The sequence below is a fragment of the Siphateles boraxobius genome, unplaced genomic scaffold (assembly GCF_051911475.1).
Source record: "Siphateles boraxobius isolate OS27281-9 unplaced genomic scaffold, OSU_SipBor_1 89, whole genome shotgun sequence".
Classification (NCBI taxonomy): Eukaryota; Metazoa; Chordata; class Actinopteri; order Cypriniformes; family Leuciscidae; genus Siphateles; species Siphateles boraxobius.
Window position 1 is genome coordinate 92,512 of NW_027509218.1, and position 12,448 is coordinate 104,959.

At 44.0% G+C, this 12,448-nt stretch overlaps 1 pseudogene; it reads left to right on the top strand.

Annotated features, from left to right (window-relative positions):
* The first annotated feature begins 1,034 nt into the window (after positions 1 to 1,034).
* On the top strand, positions 1,035 to 10,608 carry LOC143731929 (uncharacterized; annotated as a pseudogene).
* Positions 10,609 to 12,448: the final 1,840 nt, after the last annotated feature.

Here is a 12,448-nt window from a genome sequence, read left to right on the forward strand (position 1 = left end):
CATGAGAGTGGTACAGTTCAGCATAGCATTCATGAGGCTGAAAATAAGACTGCTTCTGTTAATACTGATGAGAGTTGTTTCCCTGAGTTTATTAGACCCCACCTGCAGGGAAGAAAACCACGTCAGGCATTCAATTCCTACTCTCCGACCAGGTCAGTTTGATGGTTCAATGTCATGGAGAGAGTTCCTAAGTCGTTTTGAGGATTGTGCCAGAGCTAATTACTGGTCTGAAAGGACAAAGACTGTGCAGATGAGGTTTTGTTTGGTGGGAGCAGCAGGTGCAGTGATACATAAAACCCCCAGGTCGGCTAGATGGGATTACACTCACATTGTGGAGGAAATGGATGCCGCGTACGGGCCGTCATCCGAGCACGCAGCTGCCATTGGAATAGAGCTGAGGCAGAGAGTCCGCAAGGCAGGTGAGCTGCTACATGTGTTAAGAGATGATATCTATGAGAAAGTCTCCATCGTTTATGCAGATCGCTCTGAAAGAGAGCAGGACTCTATCAGCGTTGAAGTGTTCACTAACACCATGGGGGACGCTGACATTGTGCAAAGACTGCTGGAAAAGCGCCCACGCATGCTGGGTCATGCTTACGATATTGCTCATAGATATGAGACCACATGACAAACTGCCGCCAGTGTAACACAACTCATGCTGTCAGCCACAAGGCCAATGGAACGGAGAGCCAGAGCTGCAGCAGTCCATGAATGCCCCGAACCGAGTGAAAGTGAAAGAGAGGGTTCAGTTTCGCCACATTCTGATCAGAGACTGAAACCATCCGGAGGCATTCCTGGACCTTTAGGAGAGGTTGGCCGAGGCCCGGGGATGGCCCCGAGTGGACTGGCCTATGCGGCTCATCCCTCTACTATCCGGCGTGTCGCAGATAGCCGCCCACCAACTGCCAGTCCAGAATCTCCTGGTCTATGAAGATCTGAGGCGCGCCATTTTTCAGTGGGTTGGCCGGACCCCGGAACAACATCGCCAGCGGTTCAGGTCTCTGAGCCTGGACGAGTCCGGCCGGCCCTTCGTTATGGCGCAGCAGCTCCGGGACTCCTGCCGCAGATGGCTGATGGCCGACGGAGGCGACGTCGAGGATGTTATAAGCAAGGTGGTACTGGAACAGTTCATCGCTAATCTGCCCAAGAAGACTGGGCAGTGGGTCCAGTGCCACCCCCCACGTAACTGGACCAGGCCATCCACCTGGCAGAAGATCACTTGGTGGGGTGCCCAGGGGTCGGCGAACCCCTTCCATCTGTCTCTCTGCCTCCCTCTCTCTCTCTCTCTCTCTCGTCCCCTTCTCTCCCCAAACCTGTCCCCCTTCCCAGGTCTCGCGGGGGGCTGAGCGCCGGCCAGCGCCAAGGTGGAGAACGGGGCCTCCGGCGGAACCTGTCCCGGAGGCCAGGGGCCCACCCAGGGGGCCCACAGCGGTCGACCACTCCGCCCCGGTTCCTGCAGCCCTGTGCTCTCCACGCCAATCCCTTGACCCGCCTGGGCCGGCCTGTTGGCGCTGCGGGGACCCAGGACAATTTATCGACCGGTGTCCAGTGATGGAGGTGGGGACACTGAGCCGGGTCCCCGACGCGCCACAGGCTGCCCCCGATCAAGCTGGCCTGTACCAGATACCAGTGAGTATCAAGGGGGGTGCTTATCAGGCTTTGGTAAATTCAGGCTGCAACCAAACCTCCATTCATCAAAGCATGATTCAACCCGGGGCATTAGATAACTGCCGCATGGTTATGGTGCGGTGTGTGCACGGAGTGGTGGTGAGTTATCCTTTAATGCCTGTGGTCAAGCCCACCGACAGGGGGGGACAAACGGGTCTGTTGTCCCGGGCCCAGGGTACTGGGGGGGGGGCCCAGAACTGGGCTCTCATTAAATTATGGAATAATTGTTAAAAAATAAATAAAATAGGCATATTTGTGGAAAAAATATCTAATATTTGAGTTACATAAAAGCTTTTTATTTGTTTTCTTCCTAATTGTCCTTGAAATAGTGGTCTTGAAATATGCATTGAGGGTGTAAGTCGGGCTCGATCAGGCCAATGGGGGTCGTCTGATCAACAGGGAAGGGCTCTGCGTGTTACAAGTCTTTTCTCGCGGCAAAGTATTTTTGGTTAAATTCAATACATTTTGTCATATGTATTTACTCGTTATTTCATCTGACTCCATAAATGAAAAAGGGTTTTAATAATATCTGTGCATCATTAAATGTGAGCAAATGTTTTACTATTCTTTTTAACTCTTGAATGAAAATAATGTCAAAGTCAATTAAAATAATCAAATATAACAATTCATTATGTTAGGTAACTGTATTATTAAAATTTCATAACCAATTCAAAATTAATCAATGTGAAACATCAAATGCTCTAGAACAAAAAGGAAAATGTTTACCCGACAAGAAATACATGAGGCCGAGAGACTCGGCTCTCGACCTCACGGGCTGATCTGGAAACAGAAAAGAGAGCCCCGACCTCTCGCTGCATTTCATTATATACCCAGACCTCATTTCAAATCTAAACATCGTTCACAGTGGAAATTTATCTGCAAGTAACCATTTGCTAGCAGTGGAAATTTGCATTCAGTCAAATGGTCAGAAGGTGTTAACTCAAAGACACACCCTCCAGTGTGGAAGATATTTCCAAACTTCTTGAGAACTTTACTACCTTTTGGTTTACTTCTTTGGGAATGAGACATGTGAACCAGTCGCACTGAGACATTTCAAATAATACCAAACATGTATAAAACTCGATGATAATCATTCACATTAAACCATTTAGATTCTTGTGTGAGTTTGGGAGATCTCACCACGAGTGGGGGTCGAGGGAAAGAGATGTAAATTAGAAATATTCTGAAGTGTGACTTGCGTCTCGAATGGTGGACATGAGGGGGTCCAAATGGTAATTTCCTTTGTTCTCTCAGAGAGTAGGCTTCTCCTACATTCTTACAATTTTCCAGACTTACAAGGGAGAGCCCCCTCCCCCACAAAAACAATATTGCATCAAGCCAGAGGCAGAAGTCGCTGTTCATGAGATAGTGAAACAGCTGGAGATTAGAGGCATAGTTCGGCAATGCAGTTCAACTACAAATTCTCCATGTTTGCCAGTGCAACGGTAAATGGTGTCTTTGCATTGATTATCAGCGTCTCAACAAAGTTCTGCCAAAACTAACAGCTATAGTGGCAAATCCAGAGACAATCTTATTACAAGTTTCAACCAATGCTTCGTTGTTCACAGTGGTTGACATCATAAATGGGTTTTGGTCTATTAAAGTCAAACGAGTAAATCTGTAAATTTACTGTAAATCAAATTCAGTATACATGGGAACGAATGCCACAGGGCCTTCACAATAGCCTAGAGCTGTGGCAGATGTGCTCAGTCCCTTACTAGGGACTGGCAAAGTAGTTCACTATGTAGATGACATACTGATAGCCACAGAAGAACCACTTGAGAACCACTTGCAGCTGGTTGACGAAGTGTTACACATGCTAGGTGACGCAGGCTTTAAAATGAACAAAGAAATAGCCCAAATTGCACAAAGGGAGGTACACTATTTAGGATACACTCTGACTCAAAGTCACAGAGCCTTAACAGACAACAGAAAAAAATGCATTGCCGAACTGCCTCAACCTTATAATTTAAACTTGCTACAAAAACTATTAGGTAAAGCAAACTATTTATGAGATTTCATCCCTGATTTTTCAAATACCGCCACACCATTGTATTTGCTTTTAACCCTCTATGGTACGGTGTTGCCTCCAGACAACATATTCTATTTTAAGTTATTTTTAATAAAATGAGACACCCATTTAGTCAAGCCTATCTCACGGGAGAAGAACTCAAATACTTATCAATGAAAGTGCAAAAAAGTGGTCACATGACCCACAGGGGTCCATTTTGTGTCTTATTTCAGCACACGTGCACAGGTCACGTGGCTCCATATTTTCCCCAATGAAAAATGCATTTTTTACAAATTTGCATCCAGTTAATCACCTACAGAAAATATGAGTCACCTTCACTGGCAAGTAAAGAAGTATTTTCAAGAACTTTACATCATATATCATCAAATGTTTTAGAGGACATAACAAAAAACTGTGTGTTGCCTCAAGGCAACATTGTACCACAATAGAATCGCATAAGGCCATACCAGGCATACTAGGTTGGATACAAATAGACTGAACAAAATTATAAACGTAAAACTTTTGTTTTTGCCCTAATTTTTCATGAGCTGAACTCAAAGATCTAAGACTTTTTCTATGTACACAAAAGGCATATTTCTTTCAAATAAAGTTCACAAATCTGTCTAAATCTGTGTTATTGAGCACTTCTCCTTTGCAGATTTAATCCATCCATTTTCGGGGGGGCCGAAAACCAGTCAGTATCTGGTGTGACCACCATTTGCCTCACGCAGTGCAACACATCTCCTTCGCATAGAGTTGATCAGGTTGTTGATTGTGGCCTGTGGAATGTTCGTCCACTCCACTTCAATGGCTGTGCGAAGTGGCTGGATATTGGCAGAACCTGGAACACGCTGTCATTTACGCCGATCCAGAGCATCCCTAACATGCTCAATGGGTGACATGTCCAGTGAGTATGCTGGCCATGCAAGAACTGGGATGTTTTTAGCTTCAGGAATTGTGTACAGATCCTTGCAACATGGGGCCGTGCATTATCATGCTGCAACATGAGGTGATGGTCGTGGATGAGTGGCACCACAATGGGCCTCAGGATCTTGTCATGGTATCTCTGTGCATTCAAAATGCCATCAATAAAATGCACCTGTGTTCGTTGTCCATAACATACTCCCACACTCAAGTTGGTTACAACGACGAACTGCAGTCAGGTCGAGACCCTGATGAGGACGACGAGCATGCAGATGAGCTTCCCTAAGACGGTTTCTGACAGTTTGTGCAGAAATTCTTAGGTTATGGAAACCTATTGTTGCAGCAGCTGTCCGGATGGCTGGTGTCAGATGATCTTGTAGGTGAAGATGTTGGATGTGGACACCTGGGCTGCTGTGGTTACACGTGGTCTGTGGGCCGGTTGTGAGGCCGGTTGGATGTACTGCCAAATTCTCTGAAACGCCTTTGGAGACGGCCTATGGTAGAGAAATGAACATTCAATTCACGGGCAACAGGTCTGGTGGACATTTCTGCAGTCAGCATTCCCATTGCACGCTCCCTCAAAACTTGCAACATCTGTGTGATAAAACTGCACATTAAAGAGTGGCATTTTATTGTGGGCAGCCTAAGGCACACCTGTGCAATAATCATGCTGTCTAATCAGCATTTTGATATGCTACACCTGTGAGGTGGATGGATTATCTCAGCAAAGGAGAAGTGCTCACTAACACAGATTAAGACAGATTTGTGAACAATATTTGAGAGTAATAGGCCTTTTTTGTACATAGAAAAAGTCTTAGATCTTTGAGTTCAACTCATGAAAAATGGGGGACAAAACAAAAGTGTTGCATTTATAATTTTGTTCAGTGTATATTATATTTGTAAGGAAAATTGTTAGAATCATCTAAATATATTTTCATTTTTGCATGATTTTGTAATGCACTTATACGAATAGTAATGCACATGCTAAATCTGCACATATTATGATCTGCACGTTTTCTATAGTACCTAAAAAGGTATAAAACACAACTGTCAGTTGATGAGGGTGAGGATGAGGTGTCATACTGTGATGAGGAAGATGAGGCCATAGTGACATAGTGAATCCTGCAGGGAGACAGCGCAGGTGAGAGTGTAGATGTGATGATAATGATGAAGATGGATATGATAACTTGATATGATAACTGGATGATATGATGGTTTGGTAATACTTGTGTTCCACTATGGTACAATGGTATTAAATAGGAAATTTGTAATATATTGAAAACTGGATAAATGTGTTTGTTCAAATGTCTGGTTAAAGAGATTTATGTTTTCAATCAATATATTAATTTTTTCTACGTGAAATTGTCAAATGTTTCAATTTGTCAGTTGTGGTAAAATGTTGCCTTGAGGCAACAAACTTTTAAAAATTAAATAAATGAAAATTTTCAGAAATTTTTTATTGATATTGTTATAGTGTCCAATTTTAAGCAAGAAAAACACCACAAATATTTTTTTCTCAATGATATCATATTGCGTACCATAGAGGGTTAAAAGGAAAAACAAAACCAAATGATGTACTTGAATGGACTGATAAACACGAACAGGCTTTTATAGATTTAAAACAGCGCCCAACCCATCAAAAGTTTTCACAGGAAAGGTTTAGCTCAGGAATATGGAGGAAAACTGAGTCCAATCGCTTACTACAGCCGGAAAAAAATCTCTGGTCGAACAAGGATTGGACCCATGTACACAGCATGTACTTGCAGTGCATTGGATGCTAAAAACAACAGAACCCATTGTAGGTTTTCAATCTGTTGTAATGTACACGCCTGTACGAATGCTGTTGCAGGGCAGAATAAAGGGAGTTTCCTCCCAAAGATTAGCAAGATGGCTAGCAGACATTCAAGTCAACAAAAAACATACAAATTTTGCCACATCTGCTCGGGGATGTCGAGGGACACCCGCACACATGCCAGCCCAAACAAGAGGCACAAAGCCTTGTCCATGACCAACCAATGCCAGGCCAAATGCATGTGTACATTGATGGTTCTCGATTCTGTCAAGATGGTCATTTCTACACTGGCTGTGCAGTGTGGACTCCTCATCTTGCCGATACAGATGCTAAACGGCAGTTTTTGTTTAACCTACCAGCTAACATATCCGCACAAGAAGCTGAACTTATCGCACTGCTAGAAGCGATCAAGGCACACCCTGAACCGCTGTGCGTGCAATACTGACTGTCGTTATTCTTCCGGCGTCGCAACAGATTTTATGGCCCAAAGGCAATTGAGAAAATTCCTCTCTTCCACCGGAACGCCCATAAAACATTTCAGCACCATAATGGCAATATGGCAAGCCATACAAGCACGAGAAAGCCCCAATTCCGTGATGAAAGTGCACGCGCACATTACCAAAAATCCAGATGTGCACGAAAAAAACAATAACATTGCTGACCAATTAGCTAAGCTGGCAGCAATCGCTACTGCCTCGTGATGATTGATAAATTCTCAAAATGGATTGAAGCAATTCCCACACGCAGTAATACAGCAAACACTCTGGCACGTGTGATGGCGAACCAAATCATCCCACTTTGGGGAGCACCCATTCAGATTGAATCGGATCAGGGGACTCACTTTACTGGACAAGTCATGAAAAATATGTGCAAAATGCTGAACATCAAGCAAAGATTTCACGTTCCCTGCAGTCCTCAAAGTTCGGGCATGGTTGAAAGATCGAACCGCACAATCAAAGAAAATATTGCTAAGCAAATGGCTCAACACCAAAACAGGTGGAGTGATGATTTCCCCACTGTTCTGACTGTGCTGCGAGCAACCCCATCAAAAGCTACAGGCATCAGCCCATATGAGCTCATGACATGAAATTGATCCATCCAGAAATTTCACCAGCAGACCTGGAGCCCCTCATGCTCGCAACTCAGCAGACGGTGTTGATGCAATTGCAAGAAAGGTTAAACCCAATATCTGAAACAACATTTTCAGAAGGAGACATTGTGATTGTACGCGTGTATGTAAAGCAAAACCCATTTTCCCCTAGATGGCATGGGCCCTATGAAATTAAAGCTGTTGCAACAGTTGCTTAAAATTAAAATGGTACCACATATCTCAGTGCAAACGGTTCAAAGGTTCATTGAATTAATTAGGATATTTTTCCTTCATAGGACAGTCACTTCAATTCCATGGAGGCCAGATGCCAGGACAGTGTCTGGACCCACCTGCATCGAATTGGGACAACGAGTCACACTCGTACACACCCTAGGATACGGTAGATGGGTATGGAAATGGGGCTATCCACATCATACACTCCAGTCACATACAAAGAAATAGTCACATGGCCTCCCGGATTAGCACCGGAACCAAATTGTGTTACAAAAATATGCTGTAAGACAGGTTCTACCCATCTTCCTGAGAAAAACATCACAAGCTACACACACGCATCAAAATTTTACCAGAACATTACTGCCTGGTACCAACTTAAAGAATTACCAGATTCAAATATTGGGAACATGCACACACTATATAAAAATAACAAAAATGGCGTAGATCCAAAAAATTTTATTCCACTAAGGATCTCGAACCAACCACATATAGGTTCACACATAATACAATGCACAACAGTACACATTTACTGATCAAGTTTACTGATCTTCTTTTTAATCTAACAAATAAGGTATCTAACAATAATTTGAAAACATTTGTTTGGACAGGCCGAAAAGAAGGAAGATACTGTGTGGGAAAATGTGAGGCAGATTTGGATGATTTCACTAGCCCTCACAATTTTTCATGGACTTAACACCATTGCTTTAATTTAACCACCTGTGGTTACCGAAAACCCACACAGTGTCCAAAATTGTATAACACCCCTCCAGGTGGCATAATCAAAGGAAATGTAAATAAGACTTTACTACATGATGTCAATCTTGTGATAACACATGTGATGTATAACATCTCCAGTGTTTTGTCTACCTATGTTAAACATTGTAACTTTAATTGTAAAACGTATACATAGCTACAGTCACGCATCAATGATTTAGTTTCTGATTACAAAAACAGACATGCAGTTCAAATTCCACCTTCTCGCACCAAACGAGCCCCGTTTTTGAAATATCGCAGGCCTTTTTGGCTCAGTTAATTCCATATTCAACACTTACAAAATAACAGGTCAATCTCAATTTTCAACTTGGTTGGCAAATCAGGTGGCCACTGTTTTTCAACACATCACCAATTTTAACGAAAAGATTATCAAAGCGGTCAGATCTGAAGCGCAGGCGCTTCTGTCGACTATTCAATTAATTTTCAAACAGACCCGTACCATCGAGCATGACTTAGCCTGTAGATTGTATGTACAAGATTTATTTACTGTAGCCAGACAAGAGATTTTAGATCTTCATCTCCATAAAACACCTAGACATGTTTTAAATGATCTTATTGAAATTTTAGATCTGCATAGATGGCTTGCATCAGAGAGAACGAAAAATATTAAGTATTCTGAATTATTATAAACATTAATGATGTATACTGGTAAAGAATGTGCTGGCTGTATTGGGTTCTTTGCCACTTTCCCTCTAATACATCCAGATCAAATTTATCTAACCTCCACTACCATACGCTCTATTGGCGTTGTAGTAAGAGATCAAATCATTAAATTGGACCATTTGACGGGATATATGACTTTGCAGGGCACTGAAACCTTTTTTACCACTCGCACCTGTTTTCATGAAACATCTAGTTGCATTATACACTCACCTAAAGGATTATTAAGAACACCTGTTCAATTTCTCATTAATGCAATTATCTAATCAACCAATCACATGGCAGTTGCTTCAGTGCATTTAGGGGTGTGGTCCTGCTCAAGACAATCTCCTGAACTCCAAACTGAATGTCAGAATGGGAAAGAAAGATGATTTAAGTAATTTTGAGCGTGGCATGGTTGTTGGTGCCAGACGGGCTGGTCTGAGTATTTCACAATCTGCTCAGTCACTGGGATTTTCACGCACAACCATTTCTAGGGTTTACAAAGAAAAGGGAAAAGGGAAAAAAATCCAGTATGCGGCAGTCCTGTGTGAGAAAATGCTCGAATCATTTCAAATTGGTTTCTTGAACATGACAATGAGTTCACTGTACTAAAATGACCCCCACAGTCACCAGATCTTAAGCCAATAGAGCATCTTTGGGATGTGATGGAACGGGAGCTTCGTGCCCTGGATGTGCATCCCACAAATCTCCATCAACTGCAAGATGCTATCCTATCAATATGGGCCAACATTTCTAAAGAATGCTTTCAGCACCTTGTTGAATCAATGCCACGTAGAATTAAGGTAGTTCTGAAGGTGAAAGGGGTCAAACACAGTATTAGTATGGTGTTCCTAATAATCCTTTAGGTGCGTGTATGTACTTGCAAAACTGAATCCAATGATTCTAAGCTCATTAATGTGCAGTCATTGCATGGTCATTCTGATGCGGTTTAAGTGTCTCACAGTGGTGCCTCGTCAGTGAGATGAACTCTTTCTCCTACGGAGATCTGACCTGCCCTGCAAACCACACGTTCTGTTTGGAAGTAAAAGAGGACTTTTTAATGAGTCAGATAAACATCCTGGGGAGGGTGCCGGTGAACGCTGACATTTCTCCCTGGTGGGAGGACACTTTCTATGAACAAGGTACTCAAGCTCTGGTCAATACAATGGACTTGGTGCAATAAATCATCTTACAGACTGAGTACAATCTCAACCAAGCTCAAGTGAAAGCAAATCTGGCGAGAAAGACTGCAGAAATCCTGTCCAGCTCCTCTACCTACCAGCGAGGTATGCTTACACCTGGTGGGACTGGATGTTTCGTGGATGCGTCCTCGCCAGTGTGCTTATCTTCTTATTCACACTCTGCCAGTGCTGCTACTTCAGATGCCTTCTCCGCGCAATGCGCACGTCGACAAACGTGGCCATCTCGCTCAGTCCTTTACAGGTTCCAGCTCTGCGGAACTTGCAGCCATAAACAGACAACATAAAACTGTGGCCCCTCAGGGACTGATCTGAATCTGCTCCAAGGGGCCAGGGGTCGAAACTGTAAGGATGGATTTTCCTAAGACTGAATAAAACTGAATAAAAACTCACTAATCTGCAAAGGAGATCTAGGGGAAAGAGAGCACAACACAGCTGGCCCAATCTGATCTCTAATCTGATCTCTTCCCCCCAAGCTGTATTCCTGCTCTGCACACTTCTTCTCTCTTTCAGGGATCATTCAGTCATGTAAATCTCACAAACCTCCTGCCTCCAGCTGTGTTATGTGAGGTCAAAATAAATACTTCTGGTGCGAATGGTGAAGTTGGTTAATTCCTGCAGCAGGAGAACAGTCAGAAACAAAAAAACAATGCCTGTTCTCCTGTTGTGGGGAATGCCCCAATAAAGATTGTTGATAACCATTTGTTTTTATCCCCAAAAGTCAGGCATGACCACTTGGGTCACGAGAAAGGGTCCAACAAAAGCTGAATAAAAATTTGGGTGCTAGCTGTTTATTTTTCTTTTGTTTCACTTGGGTATTTAAAGGGAATTGGAAAACCACTCAAGGATGCATCTGTAAACAGAACTTCCCACACTGTCGCTGTGTGTCTCCATTGCCAGGTATGCAGGTATTGCCAGGACTCTTTTAAACTAATTTTCATATTGCATTTTGAATTATGTTTGTATTTTATGCTGATCAGTTATGTATTGTGTATTCTTTTTAATCCTTTCGATTGATTTTTAACTCTGCAACTCCGCCTCACCTCGTGGGTATAAAAGGAGGACGCCGACAACATGCAGATATGTTTCTTCGCTGAGGAGCCGAGACTGAACGCGATCCCCGCGGTACAGCGGAAGTGGCAGGAAGACGTAACGTCTCCGTTCCCTACTCAGGGAACGAGGGTTACATACGTAACCGAGACGTTCCCTTTCGTTGTCACTCCGAGTTACGTCGGATGACGACGAATGGGGTTTCCAGTCTAATCATGCCAGCTTCTCGACTGTCTTCCAGTGCCCTGCGTAAATCTGAGATCCCTGTCGTGAGACTGGCATGGACAAAGGACTCCTATTTAGCACAGGAATACCAAGGTACACTGGGGAACATATCCCATATCTCAGAGGAAATATGCAATTATTTGCCAACCCAGAGGGGGGGAGGGGGTCTTAGAGAATACACATATGACCCAGAGGGATGCATATGGAGAACACTGGGGTGTCCAGCCGCAGGTGGAATATTTCAACCCCAGGGGTGGCAATGTGGCTTGCAAAGGGAAAGACACATGCTCAGAGAGGCTTACAGTGGAAATACACATGTGGGGGTGGCCCAGAGGGGGGACCATGCACACGGGAGGCACCTAGCCGACGCGCAGGCAATAGACACTGGCGTCGACGTCAGCAGTTCTGGAGGAACTCAGGGCTTGTGGGGAAGCTCACCTAAGAAATATATCGCATGTATCCAGTCCGTGGAGTGGAATGGCGAGCAAGTGAAGACACCTGAGCGGGTCCTAGTACTGGCTGGTTTGAGCGAGTACATGAGAGGACACAGGCTCCATTCGGAGATTGAGAATCTGGCGAATGTGTTAGGTGTCACCCAGCCTGCAGCTCTGCAGATGTCTGTTAGCGAGGCGCCATGCACTAGAGCCCAAGAGGACGCCACACTCCGGGTGGAGTGGGCAGTCACACCAAGGGGGATGATCGACCTTGCTGCTGGTAAGCCATAACACCATAACAGACAAAGAGCTGGTCTGAGGTCCAGAAACACTGCGTTCTGTTACGTAGGCAGGAGTGCGTACTAAACAGAGCAGTGCCAAGGCTGGTTCTGCCTCTTCCAAGGG